This window comes from Nelumbo nucifera, chromosome 1 (genome assembly GCF_055504915.1).
Source record: "Nelumbo nucifera cultivar China Antique chromosome 1, China Antique-T2T, whole genome shotgun sequence".
Classification (NCBI taxonomy): domain Eukaryota; kingdom Viridiplantae; phylum Streptophyta; class Magnoliopsida; order Proteales; family Nelumbonaceae; genus Nelumbo; species Nelumbo nucifera.
Genome location: NC_142649.1, coordinates 136,776,179 through 136,793,679, shown reverse-complemented (window position 1 = coordinate 136,793,679; position 17,501 = coordinate 136,776,179). Strand labels below are relative to the sequence as shown.

At 35.4% G+C, this 17,501-nt stretch overlaps 1 pseudogene; it reads left to right on the top strand.

Annotated features, from left to right (window-relative positions):
• Positions 1-867: 867 nt before the first annotated feature.
• On the top strand, positions 868-2,878 carry LOC104612299 (putative galacturonosyltransferase 10; annotated as a pseudogene).
• The last annotated feature ends 14,623 nt before the right edge of the window (positions 2,879-17,501 follow it).

Genomic DNA, 17,501 nt, shown 5'->3' with positions numbered 1-17,501 from the left:
TTTTATATATTTTGTTAAAAGAATAGTTTAAATATAAGATTAATTAAAGAATGGGAGTTAAAACCCTAAATATAAGATTTGATGAGGGAATTTAATGAAGAGAAATGTAATAGTTCAATTACATTTTATGCCCTCACAATTAGAGAGTAACCAAATTCAAAAATTGGGGTATTCTAGTCAAGAACAAAATTTAATAAATGTTAATGGGAGTTAATACCTTAAATATATATAAGAATTAATGAGAGGGATTTGAATAAGGAGAAAAGTGGTTATTCAAAGTACATTTCTGTCTTTACAATTAGACATGAACCAAATTCAAACATTGGGATATTTTAATTAATTAAAAGTTTCACACTCTCATTCACACTTTTATGACTTAATAATAATTCATAATGAGAGGGAATTGAGTGAAAATAAATGTAGTAGTTTTCAAATTAAACTTTGTGCTCTCACAATTATAGATGGACCAAACTAAAAAATAAGGGTATTTTACTCAAAAATATATTTCAATGAATGTTGGGAGTTAATGCCTTGAATATAAGAATTAATGAGAGGGATTTCAATAAGGAAAAAAGTGATTATTCAAATTACATTTATGTCCTTACAACTAGACAAAGACAATATTCAAAAATTGTAATTTAGTCAAACAAAAGTTCTACACTCTCACTCACACTTTTAATAGTAGTATAGATTATATAGCGTTTTTTTTTTTCTTGTAATGATTTGATTATAGAGTTGATTGAATATGAATATATACTCATTATATTTTCTCTGAAATGTTACAACTTTTGCTCTATACCTCACTTGCTTTTAAATATAATAAACACTTTATCAATCACTTGCTTTAGCTATTGGTTGACTATGTTGATGACAACACAAAATTCTAGGTCAAGTTACAGCACGGTAATTTCCCAATAATGGTTAGAGAGCTTCACACTTGAAACTGTAATCTGGAGCCATTATAGATATATCTAGCAGCTGCTATTGGTTGAGGTTTTGACCTGTTGTATTAAAGTTTTCCAAAATAAATAAGATGCATTTTTTTGGATACCATGTTATATAGGTCGTTCACATAGAACTTAAAAAAAGCATGGAAATTGCAAATTGAGATGGTTGATGCTTTTAATTTCCTGATTAAACTATTTCTGTGCAACTAAACAAATTTGAATCTTCATAATGTTCCACAGAGATCTTACAAGATAACAGGATTTATAGAAGGCCTTAACATTACTGAATAAATGGTTAGTCTACATTCAATCACAAGGCAACTAATTAATTAAATGGTCAGATTTCTCTTGCAAAAGCTATTGATATGATAGCAAAAGAAAGTAACAACCTCCAATTTTCATGAGAATTGATTGCCCAGATTCTCAACTCAGAGATCCTACTCTCAAATGCTGCAACAAGACAATAAATTCCATTCACGACCAGAGAATTAGAAACTACAATATGTGATATGATACTTTTGCTGTATCAAGCTTAGTGGCAACTCCATTATGATAGTGCAAGCATGATTATGAAGCTGAAAGCCAAAATTCAATTTCCTGAAGAACAAACAAACTCTGTGAGAGTGAGAAGAGCTCAAAATATATATGGGTAAATAGCTGCTAAGGAAGTCCCTAAAAGAAGCCTATACTACCTTGGTGTCTGGTTAACAGTTGAATGGTTTAAAAATTCAAATTTCTAAAGGAAATTCCAGAGGTTGTGTTTGATTGAGGTGTAAATATGAATCGACATAAAATTCAACTGCTAGTTCACATTTATACTCGTTTGTTTTCGGTGTAAAAGTGGGCCGGTGTAAAATTCTACACCCTATCCACTTTTGCAGCTGTTTGTTTTCCATGTAAAACTTACATAAAAAATCTATGTAATCATGTTTTTTTTTGCTAACTTTTACATTGATAATCGATGTAAATGATATATTGATAAAATTGATGTACTTTTACATTCATTCTCACTTAAAAATTCCCAATGGTCCAATAGTTTTAAATCAATGCACTTTTACACGATGGATTTTTTCATCAACTGACTTTTACATGGTGGATTTTTCCACTGCATTCAAATGCGGCCAGAAGGAAAATGGATAGTAGATAAACTCAAAGACAACAATTCTCTATCATTTCTGTGTCTTCTTTGACAACGTTCTTGCAACTTCGGTTGTGGTCAATGCAACTGCATTGAATTATAAGTTTCTGTTTGGTTTGTGGCAGTAGGGGTCTAGAATTCATTTTGATTCCAATTATTTGTTTGAGTGGAATAGGAATCCCATTTCTATTCTTGGTGGAATGGCATTCCTCCATATGAGGGAATGACCATTCCCTCCCCCTTCCCTAGGAATGAGAATCCATTCCAACCAATTCCAATTCTAAACTGAACCAAACATGTAAAAGGAATAAACCATTCTGATTCCGATTCCGATTCCAATTCCAATTCCAACTATGCTCCAATGAAGGCCTAGTTCTCCATGAATAGTTTTCGAAGAGTAACCATTGAGGTTCAGAAGTTTGAAGACTTTGGCTGGACCGTTGTTTATTATGTCCCCATCTTGAAGCAGCTACAACATTTAGACACTCGAAATTATTACTTCTCAGGAAACAATGATAATAAAAGACTCCAATCAAGTACCAGAACCCAAAATACTTGTCTATGCTTAACCACCTCAGGTTCAACTCCAATTACAAGTTTCATCCCTGATACATTAACATTTTGATCCTGATGCCTGTGGGTGGGCATTTGGAATGAACATTTTTTATTTGGTTGAGTAAAGGAAAAAGAATGTGTCTGACAGGAGAGAAATGCTGATATATAGGACATTATGGAAACTTTTTGGACGTTACCACCTGCATTATTAACTTTTTATGGGATACACAAACATTGATCCTTGATAGAGACGTTGGTTATGTTGCATTTTAAGAGACCTTTTTTTTGGGGATTTTGAGAGGGGAAACCAAGAAACCCGTATTCTTTATTTTATTTTTCTGGGTATCACTTATTTGGAGGAGGGGGGTTCTTAGGTATCACTTACCTGGAGGGGGGAAGTGATACCCATCTCCTATGTGGGTAAATAAATTTTCCAACTGGGGGAAAGTTTCCAATACTTGAACGGGACAAAAATCCCCCTTTTATTATTGGATTTTTATGGTTAAAATGGCCATTAGCTTATTTACATGAAAAATAAAAGGAAAGACTTAACCGTATAAGTGCATTTACCCGAATAAATAACATACTAAAAAACAAACGGACCTTAATGAAAACTCAAAACCTAAGTTAAAAATTGGGATTGAAAAGGACAAGCCATTCTGTAGTAAAAGTATTTCGTTGGTTACTCTTATCTTTTCTTGTAGCAGCGCAGTTTCCATTGATGTTTAATAGAGCTAGCCGGGGGTTTGATTTTTGACAAAGCAACCAAAATTTGGTTGTCCTGACCAAGTCCACAACTTGAAAATTAGTGAAACCACTAGTTTGTATTTGGTTGTCTGAATCGCTTGCCCAATCAGTGTTTGAAAATATAGGAAGAGTAAATAAAAAATTCTGGTACTCGTAGCAATATATCATAAGATAACATCTAGTGTAAGTAGCAAAAAGAATGTAGTGTAGAAGCATGGAGTTCAGTTAGAAACAGAAATTTAGAAAGGTTTTAATACATTCTATGGTTGAAACTTGAAGTGCGGTAAATTTGGGGTTAAGTTCTTTTGTCTATTTCACAGTGGATTATTTTATTTAGGTTCCGTTTGTTTTTTGGTAAATTATTTATCCGAATAAATACAATTATTTGGATAAGTTTTTTCTAGAAAATTCTTATTCGGTTAAGTGCACTCATTGAGTAGCCAAATCGTTATAGTGTAGTGGTGAGTATTCTTGCCTGTCATGCGGGCGACCCAGGTTTGATCCCCAGAAATGATGTTTTATTATGTATTCTTCTTTTTTTCATTTCCAAAACGAGAGCTTCAATGTATGTTTGTTAATATTTATAGATTAATTAATTGTAAAGAAAAAAATAGGCCAAAGAAAGAGGAAGATTTTTTTTTCCCAAGGACGTTCAAACTTGTAAAAAGATGATTCCAAAGTCACTTGCCGAATCCCGATTTGCTCCTCATAAATGTACATGTCTTTATTTTTTTTTGAAGCTCGAAGGCACAACTTCATTAAACTTTGCTCGGTGGATAAATTTGATACAATAGCCTGAGAGAGGAACTTAGGGATCAAAGATCAAGTACAGGAATGCCTCAAAGAGAGGCCGAACTAAAGGGCAGGCAAGATAATAAACCTCTGCAAGTGACAATCACATGGTAAGTCTCCACGGTGGGTCATTGCAATCCACCAACAGAAGGTTGACAACGAACAAAGCGTCGCCTTCAAAGATACAAAGAGAACAGTTTAACACAAAGGCAAAGGAAAGACCCTCAAGGAAAGCAGAGGCCTCTTCTAACGGAAGGTCACATTTGTTAATTTTTCAGGCTCGAGCAAAGAGGAAAGACCCTGAGTGATCTCTCACAACCAACCCAACAGAAGCCAATGAAGAATCAACAGTAGCATTAACATTTATCTTCAAGAAGCCAACTGGAGGTTTTGCCTAATGATGATTCAAGATGGGGGCTTGAATTGGATAGGAAACCGTGTGAGAGGTGGTTGTCGAGGCTGAGAGAACAAAATTTATATGAGAGTGAAATTATTGAATGAGGTTAACTGGGTTTAGCATTTTGTTGTTGAAAATCTGGGCATTCTTAGCTAACCAAATAAGACAAGCAAAAGGCAGCCTCGCAAGAGCGCAAACCACCATCAGGGCCATGTCCATCTCTATCTTTTTTCCACTAGAGATAAATGTAGTCTGCAATGTCATTGAACTGGTACTGAGTGGGCCTGAAGTGTAAACAAGAACCGAACCAGTTCGGTTGCACTAAGGGGCAAAGCAAAAGAGTGTGTGATGTTGTTTCTCTTGAAGGAGTGAGAGATCTATCATATGGATGGCCGAACCCTACAGTTAGGTTAGGCGAAATTTCAAAAATTTCTCTCTCTCCCATCTGGGAATTACATTCACTATTTTAGAAAAATTGCATTTTTTAAGGATCAATCTTGAACCAAGAACCGAATCAGATCTGAACCAAAATAGTTGGAAAGGGATATATCTGATACGAAGAAATAGTATCTCCCAACGAAGGTATTCACACCCAAAGAAAATCTCCAAAGCTACTCCCACTGAAGATGGCATAGTGTAGGGTGGAACAGAATCAGCAGTGTTCTTCCCAAGAACCGAATCCTTCAGCAAGAATTCGATGGAGGCTGTAGGCACGACTTCAGATCAGCCTTTCTCCAAAGACTGATATCAAGAACTGTTCTTGATCACTCCTACAAAACTGGAGATCGAACTGAAAGTAGGCGACAACTGGAGGAGAACACAGGGAGAAGATGGCGTAGTCACACTGTTGATGTTTTCTCTCTAGGTGATCTAAGATCTGATGTCTGGGATGGGCTGAATGGTTCGCCCCCTCCTCCTTTTATAGACTTAAAGAGTTCAGTTCCTAATCTTATTAGGAGTTTTCTCATTCAAATCTTTATTTGAATCTGGACTCTCTTTAAGTGATAAGGATAAATCCTTATCTTATCTGTAGATTAGATCAGCTCTCTCCTAATCTCATTAGGAGGCTTCCAGATCCAAATTCAGATTTGGACTCTCTGAGTAGATAGGGATAACTCCCTATCCGATCTGTTGATCCAATCCTAGATCCGTCCCTCTCTTTAATTAGTCCAACTAAACCATTTCGAAATGGACTTTAGGCCCAATAAGTCTTATGTGCTCAGTGGCCTTCCAAACTGCTGCCCAGTTGGGCTTCTTTGTATGGCGTGGGACCCAAACAATGATCTACACATTAGCCACATGGGTTCAGCCCAGCCTCTGTTACAATGCCTGGCCGAATTCACTAAAAAGATAGTGAACACCCTGAAGCCCATCACATGGGCTCCTAATGGGCCCAACACTTACACTAAGTGGTCCCTAGGCCAAGCCACCTTATAAAAACCCAGGGACTATGGACAGATGCAAGATTAGCCCATCAGGTATTACCCTCAATGGCCTTACACTTAACCTCTCAGCCCATAATGATCAAACACTGCCCGACAAGAGAGGACCTCTCCCTTGGCTACAAGGAACAATGCTGCACTCTCTACTCACATGGATCCCGAGAATTAAAACATTTCGGAAACATTTTGAAACCATAATATATATATATATATGTATATTCGTATATAAATATATTTTACAAAACAAATTTCAATGATTGAAATCGGCTGTCGATAGTCTTGGTTTCCATCAAAGAGAGTGCATCATCGATCATTACCTTTGTCCGATAAAGGGGCTGATCCTGTCACTATGATCACCCACTCAGATGAATTCCCGGACTATTCCAACATACCCAGGTTTTGACCCCCTCCAAGGATCTCACTGATTGGCGTATCAAAGACAGTCCAATCCGACACCTAGTGCAGTATCATAATCGAGTCTAGGGGTCAGGTGTAACATTTCAATTTTGCCCACTAATCACCAAGGTCCAGGGCAATACTGGAATTCTGGTCTAGTTTAGAGTTTCAAGTAAACCTACACTACATGTACCTCGGGTCTCACCCTGGCAGCTGAGACAGGCCACCCCAACACTTGGCGACACATCAATGTCAGCCTTAGCAGGATAAATCTCCCCAAACTTATCCAACGGCTGTGAACATTCTAAATTAACACGAGTCTCATAAGTGTCCAATTTAAGGGTATTACACAGAAACACACCACAATAACATGAATCAAATATGTACTTTATTCATTTACAATAAATGTCATAATGTACATCAATCTCATTAGAGCTAAAGGCATACACTGTTTAACATCTCTATGTTCTGAACAGAGGAGACAAGAGGTGTCCTCCAAAATGGAATGTGCAAGATTGTTTTTTGTGGGCAGCATGTTAAATAAGGATTTCCATATGAACATTTTAGTCAGGGGGAGATATTTGTTCTTCCATAATTGTTTCCAATTCATGCCAATATGAAGGTAACTTGACATGGACCACTCGGATTGTTTTGAGTAAGAAGATTACTACACGAAGATGTGGTAAATGTGCTAGAAGGTGTGTGAACCCAGACCAACCTGTCTTCAACCCAAATTTCTGGATTAAGAAGATGAACTTTCTAAACCAAATTCCTGGTAGGAGTGGGAATGTGCTGGAGAATGGGATCTAGATTCCAGTTTTTGGTGGTGGGCTCGATATAATTTGCCACTCTTCCTAAGTCATCTGAATTTAAAAGAACATCAGATAGAATTAAACCTTTTTCCAGCCATGGATCATGTAAGAAATCCACAAACCAACCATCTCTAATGATCCAGGATGCACCTTATTTTACTACATCTTTGCACTTGAGAACACCAGCCCAAATACAAGAAGTATTCTTTGTTGTAGAGACTGTCCATAAGGAATTGCCATGCAAATATTTAGCATCCCAAACACGAGCTTGCAAGGAGTTTCTGTTGGATAAGACCATAAGAGCTTAGAGAGATAAGCCTTGTTTATAACTTCAGCTTTGTAGAATCCCAACCCCCCTTCAAGTTTAGTTTTAGTGAGAATACTATAGGATTTATGATAGAATGAAGCAAGCTCAAGTTTGAATGAAAAATGACTCCGTACTCACTCTGATTTCTGATTTACATATTTATATACATATTATGTTGGTGGTGTGATAACCACTTGCCAATTTGCTTGCCACATGGGCAAGATTAGTTACAATGGACAAGTTTTTCCTTTCCTAACACCCTCCCCTCAAGTTGGCGTATGGGTAATGCCCAACTTGCCTGAAAGAGATCAGAATTGATCTGCTCCCAATGCCTTTGTTAACAAGTTAGTAGGTTGTTAACATGTTCGTGAATGAAGTGACAGTCGAGGTCGATATGTTTGGTTCATTCATGGAAAACAGGATTGGTAGCAATGTGAATGACTGCTTGACTGTCACAGAATAGCTGAACTGGTTGTGAATGTTGAATTCCAAGGTCTTGAAGTATTCGCATCAACCAAGGTTCAAAGTATCGATACGCTACTACGTATCGGCGGTATCGTATCAGTACTTAGAAACACACAAAAAACTTATTTTTTTACTTTTTTTTCAAATCTTGGTTTTTGGGAAGCTAAAAATAGGTTCTTTTTATTAAAAAAGTGGGGTTCCCGAAGCACCTATAACAAGTTTTTCGGGGGTGTATCTTTTTCAAAATATATGATACGATACTTTAAACCATGGCATCAACCAAATGACTTTGCTTGTGGCAAGGGCCATGGCACGATACTCGGCCTTTATAGAAGATCTTGCTATTGTGACTTGTTTCTTTGTTTTCCATGAGATAAGAGAATGCCCTAACATGGTGAGCTAACCTGTGGTTAAGCATCTAGTGATGGGGCAAGTCACCCAGTATGAGTCACTAAAGGCCTGAAGTTAGATATCATTTAAGGTAGAAAAAAAATTCCTTGATGTGGTGCATTCTTGATGTAGCGGATGACGCGCTTGGCAGCTTGCATATGTTCTTCCTTGGGAGCACTGAGGTGTTGAGTGAGAACATGAATATGGTAGTTTAATTCGGGTTGAGTGATGGTTAGATAGACTAATCGGCCCACCAATCTTCTATATTGAGTTGGATCTTTAAGTAAGGGACTGGATTCATCATTAAATCATTGTTGTTGTTCCATGGGATGTGAGACTGGTTTACAATCGAGCAATACCCATTTTAATCATTATATCAATAGCATACTTGTGTTCGCAAACAAAAATGCCTGAGGAATTCCTTGTGATTGTCATGCCTAAGAAGTAGTGGATAAATTCAAGGTCTTTGATGCAGAAGCATCCATGTAAATAGGATTTGATAGCTTGAATTCGAGAAGTGTCATTACCAGTGATGACTAGATCATCAACATACACGGGTATGGCTACAAAGGAACCATTTTGATTGGATGTAAAGAGGGAATAGTCCGAAGTGGACTGTGTAAAGCCAATTCCTTTGAGGGCGGAGCCAAATTTCTCAAACCAGCAATGAGAAGCTTGTTTCAATCCATATCTTATGAAGTTTGCAAACTTTGTCTTTACCATACTTGGAAAACCCTAGTGGAATACTCATGTAAACTTCTTCAGATAAGTCACCATGTAAGAAGGCATTGTTGACATCAAGTGAAGCAATTCCCACCCTTTGACAGCTGAAATGGCAAGGAGGCATCTAAGAGTAACCAACTTTGCTACGGGTGCATATGTATCATGGTAGTCATAACCTTTAGTTTGAGTATACCTTTTGGCAACTAGGCACACCTTGTAGCAATCAATAGTACCATCAACTTTATATTTGAGCTGAAACCCATTTGGAGCCAATTGGGTGTTTACCTGGAGGAAGGTCAACAATAGACCATGTATGATTACGTTCTAGAGCATCAATCTCTTCTTGCATGGCCTGACACCGATTTGGGTCTTTACAAGCCTAAGTGTATGATGTGGGTTCTGTGGTAGAAGAAGTTGTGTGCCATTAGACTGGTGTGTCGGGCCATGACATATGTAATCTCGAAGATAGCATGGTAACCTTCGAGTTCAAGTGGGCTTGATCTGAGTTGGCAAACTGGATTCATTTGACTCTTGAGCAGCAGTAGTATTAAAGTCATCATAGGCAGAGTTGATATCAGGTCTGTCTATGGTTGTTTCAACCATAATAATAGGCTCAACTTCAAATTATTGATTTTGTTTGTCATCAATGCCATCATCATTTTGTGGGAGGGGTATGACCAAGTCATTAGAATTATCCGTTGACTTTGGTAGATCAGAAGATGCAAATGGGAATGCACTAAAAGAAAGTGACATCTCGAGAGGTAAATACCCATCCTATGGCCAAATTATATACACAGTAGCCCTTTTGACCATGTGGATAGCCAATAAAGAGACACTTAACTGCTCTTGGTGCAAATTTGTCATTGGAAAGAGGTCGTTCTTGGGCATAACATAGGCATCCAAATGTTTGAAAATGATCATATGTTGGTTTTTTGCCAAAGAGTAACTCAAAGGGAGTTTTGCCATGCAATGGTGTAGATGGTATGTAATTGATGATGTATGTTGCTGTCAACACACATTCACCCCAGAACGAAATGGGTAGGGAAGCATGGAAATGTAAAGCTTGGGCCACCTCTAAAAGATAGCAATGCTTTCTCTCTACAATTACATTTTGTTGGGGAGAATCAACACAAGAATGATTTTGATCAATGCCATGTACAGAAAAAAGTTTGTAGAAATGGACTAGAGAAAAATTCTTTACCATTGTCCGATCTAACCTTTTTAATCTTGTAGTTGAACTGTGTAGATACCATGTTGTAAAATGATACAAGTATCTGGTATGTCTCAAATTTGTTTTTCATGAGAAATAGCCAAGTACAGCGACTGAAATCATCAACGATGGTGAGAAAGAACCTAGCATCAGACAAGGATGGTGTGTTGTGTGCTCCCCATATGTCATAGTGTATGAGGTCGAATGGTGCTGATGCTCAGGAGGAGCTTATCGGAAACGGAACACGTACATGCTTGTCCTGTTCACAAGCATCCTTTATTGCAGGTAAGAGTTTGTCAAGAACAAGACTCAGTTTTTGAGCAAAAGCATGCCCAAGGTGGTTGTGCCATGTCTGATAGTCTCCACTAGTACAAGAAGAAAAGACAGTAATAGGAAACTTGCGATGAGGTATCTGCAAGAAGTAGATGCCGTTATGCAGTTCCCCTTTACTCATCACATTGTGGGAGACTGGGTCATGTATCACACAATATTCAAAAGAGAATGATACTATGCAATGTAGTTGAGATACTAATTTGCTGACAAATAACAAATTGTATTTGAATTTTGGCACATAAAGAACATCCATGATGATCAATCCGGGTCAAAGAAGCAGAGAACCTTTGTGAATAGGATTCAAGATTGATCCATCAGGTAAATGTATTAAATGTTACATACTCAGTGGTTTAGGATTTAATAGTAGATCCTTGTTGGAGGTCATATGATCGCTCCACTATCCAATATCCATGTGTTCGAACAGTTGAGGGAGGAATTCTTACCAGCCATATTAACCAAGGCTAGATGTGCCTTGGCGGAGTTATCGGTGAGAATTCTTAAAAGTTGAGCATATTGTTCCTGAAGGAGATCTGCTATTAAGGTTGACTCTGTGCATGTGAAAGGGTCAGATTGCACATAGTTTGCTGTAGACTGGTTCTTGGACGCTATGCCTTTGTTCCATTCTTCCGGGTAACCAATTAACTTGTAGCAATGTTCTTTGGTGTGACCATGTTTCTTATAGTGGTCACATTTATACTTTGACTTGGAATTATTCCGAGTATTCGGTCGTTGCAATGAAGTGTGGAAGGCAACAACATTGGGAATCATGGATCCCTTCTGTGAGAGCAGTGCTTGGTGTTTTTTCTTCCAGGATTACCAAGGCATATGCACGAGTTGGGAATTATTTCTTCCAGGATTGTCTCTTTCGCGATCTGCAATTATTTCTTTAACAACGCCGCAGGTATAGTTGGGAATTGGTGCCAGAGTTGCGAGCTCGTCCTAGAGCCCCTTCAGCTTTATAAAGTAAGATGCAATTGAATCCTCCCCTTGGTGGAGGAATGAAAGATTCATTTTCAACTCATAGATTTGCAGAGCATTGCTCTGAGTGAATCTTTCTTGAAGGTCAGGTTAGATCTCTTTCACGAGTTCAGTGTAGGCCACACTCTGGTGTAATTTGCGAGCAAGAGAGTTAAAGATCTAGGAAACGACCATGGAGTTGCATTTTGACCATGATCGATCTTCAACTAAGCTAGGCACAGGTCTCTAGAGTGATCTATCCATGAAACCGTACTCGTTCTTTGCCTTCAAAGCATTTCTCACGGCTCGTTGCCATGTGGAATAATTATCCCCTATTAAGGGACAGGACACCAGAATTGCCCCAGGAATGTTTGAGGAATGCAGATAGTATGATGAACTTGGATCTTGATGATCAGACATGATCAAAGATTCAAGTAGGAGTATGAAGCAAAGAAGTGAAAACCAAACAGGTGATAGTTCTTGTAGGAAGAAGGTGAGAAACTTGGACGTGTAACGAATTCTTGAAATGTAGAAATTGCGATGGATTTGGCACCACCACAAAGTGCGATGAACTTGGCTTGGCACGGAGTGCAATCACAAATCAATTTGTGCGGAAGTGCGATGAGGTGAGGATCTCTCGCTCTGATACCATGGCAGAACGACGCAAGCCTCTGACAGAATGACGCAAGCTCAAGTTTGAATGAAAAATGACTTCGTACTCTCTCTGATTTCTGATTTACATATTTATATATATATATTATGTTGGTAGTGTGATAACCACTTGCCAATTTGCTTATCACGTGAGCAAGATTAATTATAACAGACAGGTTTGTCCTTTCCTAACAATTTAAAATGTACTTTTCTTGAATCTGATTTGTGGTTCCACCCCGAAGTCACCACAAACCTTGTCTATTTGATTGCAGATTTGTTTTTGCATGGCGTGACATTGCATGTGATATGTGGGAATGGCCTCAAGGGTGGATTTAATGAGAACTAAGCGCCTCGACTGAGAAAGGAGATGAATCGTATATCCATCCAACTTTTGTCATTTACTACGGTAGAGAAATAATGGATTCCCTAAATACCTTTCATTGAGAAGCATGGCCCGAACTCCTAAAAGGGAAGCAATTCTTTGACGTAGCCATCGAGGGGTATTTGGACTGAAATGAATAGATAATTTTTGGAAGTTAATTTCTTGACCTGACCAAGAACTGAAAGCTAAAAGTTGGTCTTGAATACAATGTATTTCCTTCAGAGAACATTTATCAACAAGAAGCATGTCTTCAGCAAAGAAAAGATGATTTTCAAAGCGAATACCACAAAGATTTCCAATATGAAGCTATGAGGAGAGCATTCGTGACAAAACTTCTACAAAGGATAAACAAGCAAGGAGAGAGCGGGCAACCTTACTGAAGGCCACGAGATGTAGAAAAAGCTGTGCTAGGTCTCCCATTAACTAGAACTTGCATCGATAAGAAATTGTAAATAATGCCACAAAAAAAATGGTGCAAATCCCAGAGAGGATAAAACTTTCATCACTCCAGCAATTTTGGGTGGATATAACCAGCAGTCTTGTAACTCCTGAGTCCTGACCCAAAGTAGTGTGCATTGTGTTCCAACATTGTTGGCAAACAAAAGCTTGTACTTCGTCAGGGCCAGGGGCTTTAGAGGATCCCATACTAAGAAGAGCATGGTGAACTTCTTCAATAGTTGGAACTGCACAAAGTGAACCATTAGTATCAACAGAAACAATTGGGTTAATCCCCTCAAATTAACAAATTTACATGTCTCACACCAACTTCATAGTGATTTCGGCCGTGCATTGAGAACATCACCCTTATTCTTTATGTTGTCTTAGAGTTAGTAGGACTGTTAGATCAAATCAGTGAAATCGACCAATCCAATCAGAGTTGGTCGGTTTTTTAATTATTTCGGATGGTTTTGGTTTAGTTTTTATGTTAAATTCGAGAGGTCAGGTCAGTTTCGGTTTGATCATTTGTAAATCAACCAAAATCGAATTGATCTAACTGTAAATATATATTAATATTTTATATTTTAAATTTATTTTTTTTAATATAAGAAAGAGAAAATTCTCATGTTTTTTAGTTTAAAATATTTTATATTGTAATTTTTTATATTTTAATTTAACTTTTAAAATTATTTTTTAATTTAAATTTTTTAACTGATCGATCAAACCGAAAATTAACCCAAACCAATACAACCCGAATTGACAAATTTTCATCAGTTGGTTTTGGATGACTAATTCCCCAACCTTTTCTTTGTCTTCCTTTTCCCCCTCTTCAAACCATTCCGTGGTTGAAGGGAATATCTCCTCCCAATTGCTTCTGTACACAGAATTGTATATACAATTAATTCTCATCCTATCATCTATACATTTTAAACGAGTTAACTTTGGCTATTAGGGCCAACAGCCTATCTTGTTGACAGTGCTTTTAGGCTAGACACATTCACCAATTCACACCCATGTCTATGATTATGGTTAAAAAGAAATGGAGGACAATTACTATTTTACCCCACTGATAACGTGATATTTCCAAAAATGTTCACAGCAGATACTGTTGATCCCAACAACCAAAAATTTTCCGTTTTAAACAGAATGGGATGGTACTTCCCGCACATACCCCTAGATTGGGCTGGGCCAGGGGTTTGAAGCTCACAGACCAGGCCGTGCCGGCATGGCTCACATGCCTAGCAAGGCATAGCCCACACGTATATTTTCCTTTATAAAGAATGTCATGCCGGATCGGCCCAGCCCAACCCACATTAAATATGATTTGAGCCTTTGAGAATCATCCGCATTCAATTCTTCATCATCACAAATGTTCAGAAAGTATGGCTTGGGCCTTGGGTGGAAAAAGTTACCATCCTTCCAATATAGGCCGATGCAAGTGGAAAGGCAGAGTTTTAGCTACATGTCGATTACCTTCAAAACTGATACAACTTATGGAATTGTGGTATAATTTTCAACCCAAAAGATGGTTGCTGAAGGTGATGGCTTTCAATGCCTAAAGGCCCTAAACTGAAATTCAAACATTTCACCTATTCGTGTAGGGCCTCATTTTTATAGGGAAAATTGTCATCCCTATAATTTTAATAATTTTTTATAATTAATTAACTAACAAAAAATTAAATAATAATAAATTATAATATTATATTTTGCAAATAATTATTGAAATTACTATTAAATAGCAGTAGTGTATAGTAAATTAATTATTTATAATAACAATAAATTATTTACTTTTAATCCTAAATTATTTGTTATTAATCAAAACAAATGTAATTATAGTAAATTAATGTAATTATGGTAGATTATATTAATTTTAATTAAAAGTAAACCATTTGCTGTTAATTAATGTAAAACCAGGTATGACTGAAGTCAACCAAGTGGTCTAGAACGGTGTGGATAGATTTAATAAATTTTCTAAATTATTTAATAAGTATTTATTGAAATAATAATAATGGGCTGTTATTTAAATAATTATGAAACAGTTTCTGATAGATTATTTTCCTAAATTTTTATTAATTATTTAGTTGAATAATAATAATGGATTATTATTTAAATAGTTTTAGAGAGTATTTTTTATAGATTAATTTCTTAATTTTTTAATTACTTATTTAAAAGTAATTATGCATTATTAGTTAAAGAGTTTCCCTAAATTATTTGATGATTGTTAACTATAATTATTGATTTTATAGAAATTAGTAAATTATGCTAATTAGTAATATCTTTTATCAATAAATAATTATTGTAAAATTAAATGAAAAATTATTAAATTACAATGATTAATGTAAATTAACTAAATGCTGAAATTTTGAACATTTATTAGTAACCAAAAATTATTAAGTAATGGATTGTTTATTAATTTTTGGTAGATTGTTAAATTATTTAATATTTGTTAAATAATGGATTATTTCTTAAATAATTATTTCATTATTTTTGGTAGAACAATTTTTAGAAACTTTTAATAATTTTAATAACTAATGGATTATTTAACAATAGATTTTTATTTAAAAATAGATTATGTAATAGTAATGGAAGATGCCATGAATATATGGGAAAAATCGAATTCCCCTTATTCCCCTCTCTTTGCTTGAGATCACGTCTATAGATATAAATATTGTTTGATTTGGAAAACCAAATCTTAATAAATATGGACTTATTCTTATGGAAAAGTGGAGAGAATAGAGGGGACTTAGAGTTAGAAGTGAAGGAGAGGATAAAACATATCAATGCTTTAAATAACAATCTAGAACCGTTATGGCCATCGGTTTCAGGTTGATGGTTCGACTGTCTAATTCAAACAAAAGGCTCATTCTGATAAAAAAATAAAAAAAAATAAAGACTGACCAAAACCATTGAATGACTCAAATGGGTGAACAGTTTGACCACCCAGGTCAACGGGTCATTGATTGATTCAACGGTTTTTGGCCAGGGACTGGGTTTGGGGTAAAATGGAACAAGTTACCTAGACAATTCCCAGGCCGAACGGTCCAATTGTATGGGTCAATGACAGTTCAAAAACCATGAAACATATATTGAGCTAATTAAGGAGAAAAGTTAGGTTGATATAGAAAGTGAGAGACATGAGTTGTGGGGGAGAGAGAGAACCCAATGGGAAGGGAGAAGAATGAAGAGAGAGGGTGCTAAGATGGCAAATTGGGAGTATGGGAAGGGGGAAAGGAGAGAATCAAGGAGAATGTAGTAGGAATTTTCTCCTTTTTGAATTTTTATTTTTTTTAATTCCATGTCACTTTTAAAATAATCAATGAGATGCTCTTCTTCCCCATAAAAAATATCTAAAATCTCTCTCTCTTCCCCCATACACACGTTCCCAATATCTTATTTTTTGAGGTGCTTATCAGATGCACCTTTAATTATCAGTCAAGTGCCTCTATAACATTTAGAGGCTAGACATTTAGAAGCAATCACCCAAGTGATTCTAATTCTTTTTAGAGGCATTTTTTGTTGCCTCTATAGGTGACTTTTCTAGTAGTGTCTCCTAAAGTTTCTCCTAAATTACCTCCCCCCACTATCCCCTACTTTCTCCTATATTATCTCTAATTCCTATTTATTTTCTAAATTATCTCTAATTTAGTAGAGAGTTTCTCTCTTAAATTATTTATAATTCCTATTTATCCTCTCCCCCACTATATATATATTAATAATATTCATATTATTAATAAATTTATATGTTTACAAAATTCATCACGAAGTTATGTACTAGCAATATAAATTATGATTTCCAAATTATTCAATTTAAATGTTATTAAATTAATAAAAATTCAACATTAAAAAATAAAATATTATTTAAATATTTTAATAACTAAAAATATTAAATAGAAAAAGATTAAAAATAGTTAAACAATTATATAACAAAATATTTAATATTATGTAATATATTTAAAATAAATAAAATTCAAATAAAAAATTATAAGTATTTTACATAATATTTAAATATTTATATAACTAAATATTTTAAATAATGAAATATTTAACATAACTTGAGTTTAAATAGTTAAAATAATGGAATTATGTAATAAATTAAAAAATATTAAAAGTAGAAAAATAATTATAAAAATATATTGAAATTAATAATAATTTAACATTTACAAAATTAATAATGAAATTATGTAATAATAGTATAAATTATAATTTTATGGATTATTAAATTCAATTAATAAATTAGTAATTTAAAATTTAAATAATGATATTATTTAAATAACTAAATAATATTGTAAATAACTAATTTCACTTATATCAATTAATAATTCGAGAAAATAACTTTGAAAAAATTAATATTTATGAATAATAATTTTAAACTCTTAATCTATATTTATTATATAATTATATACACTAAAATTAATATTT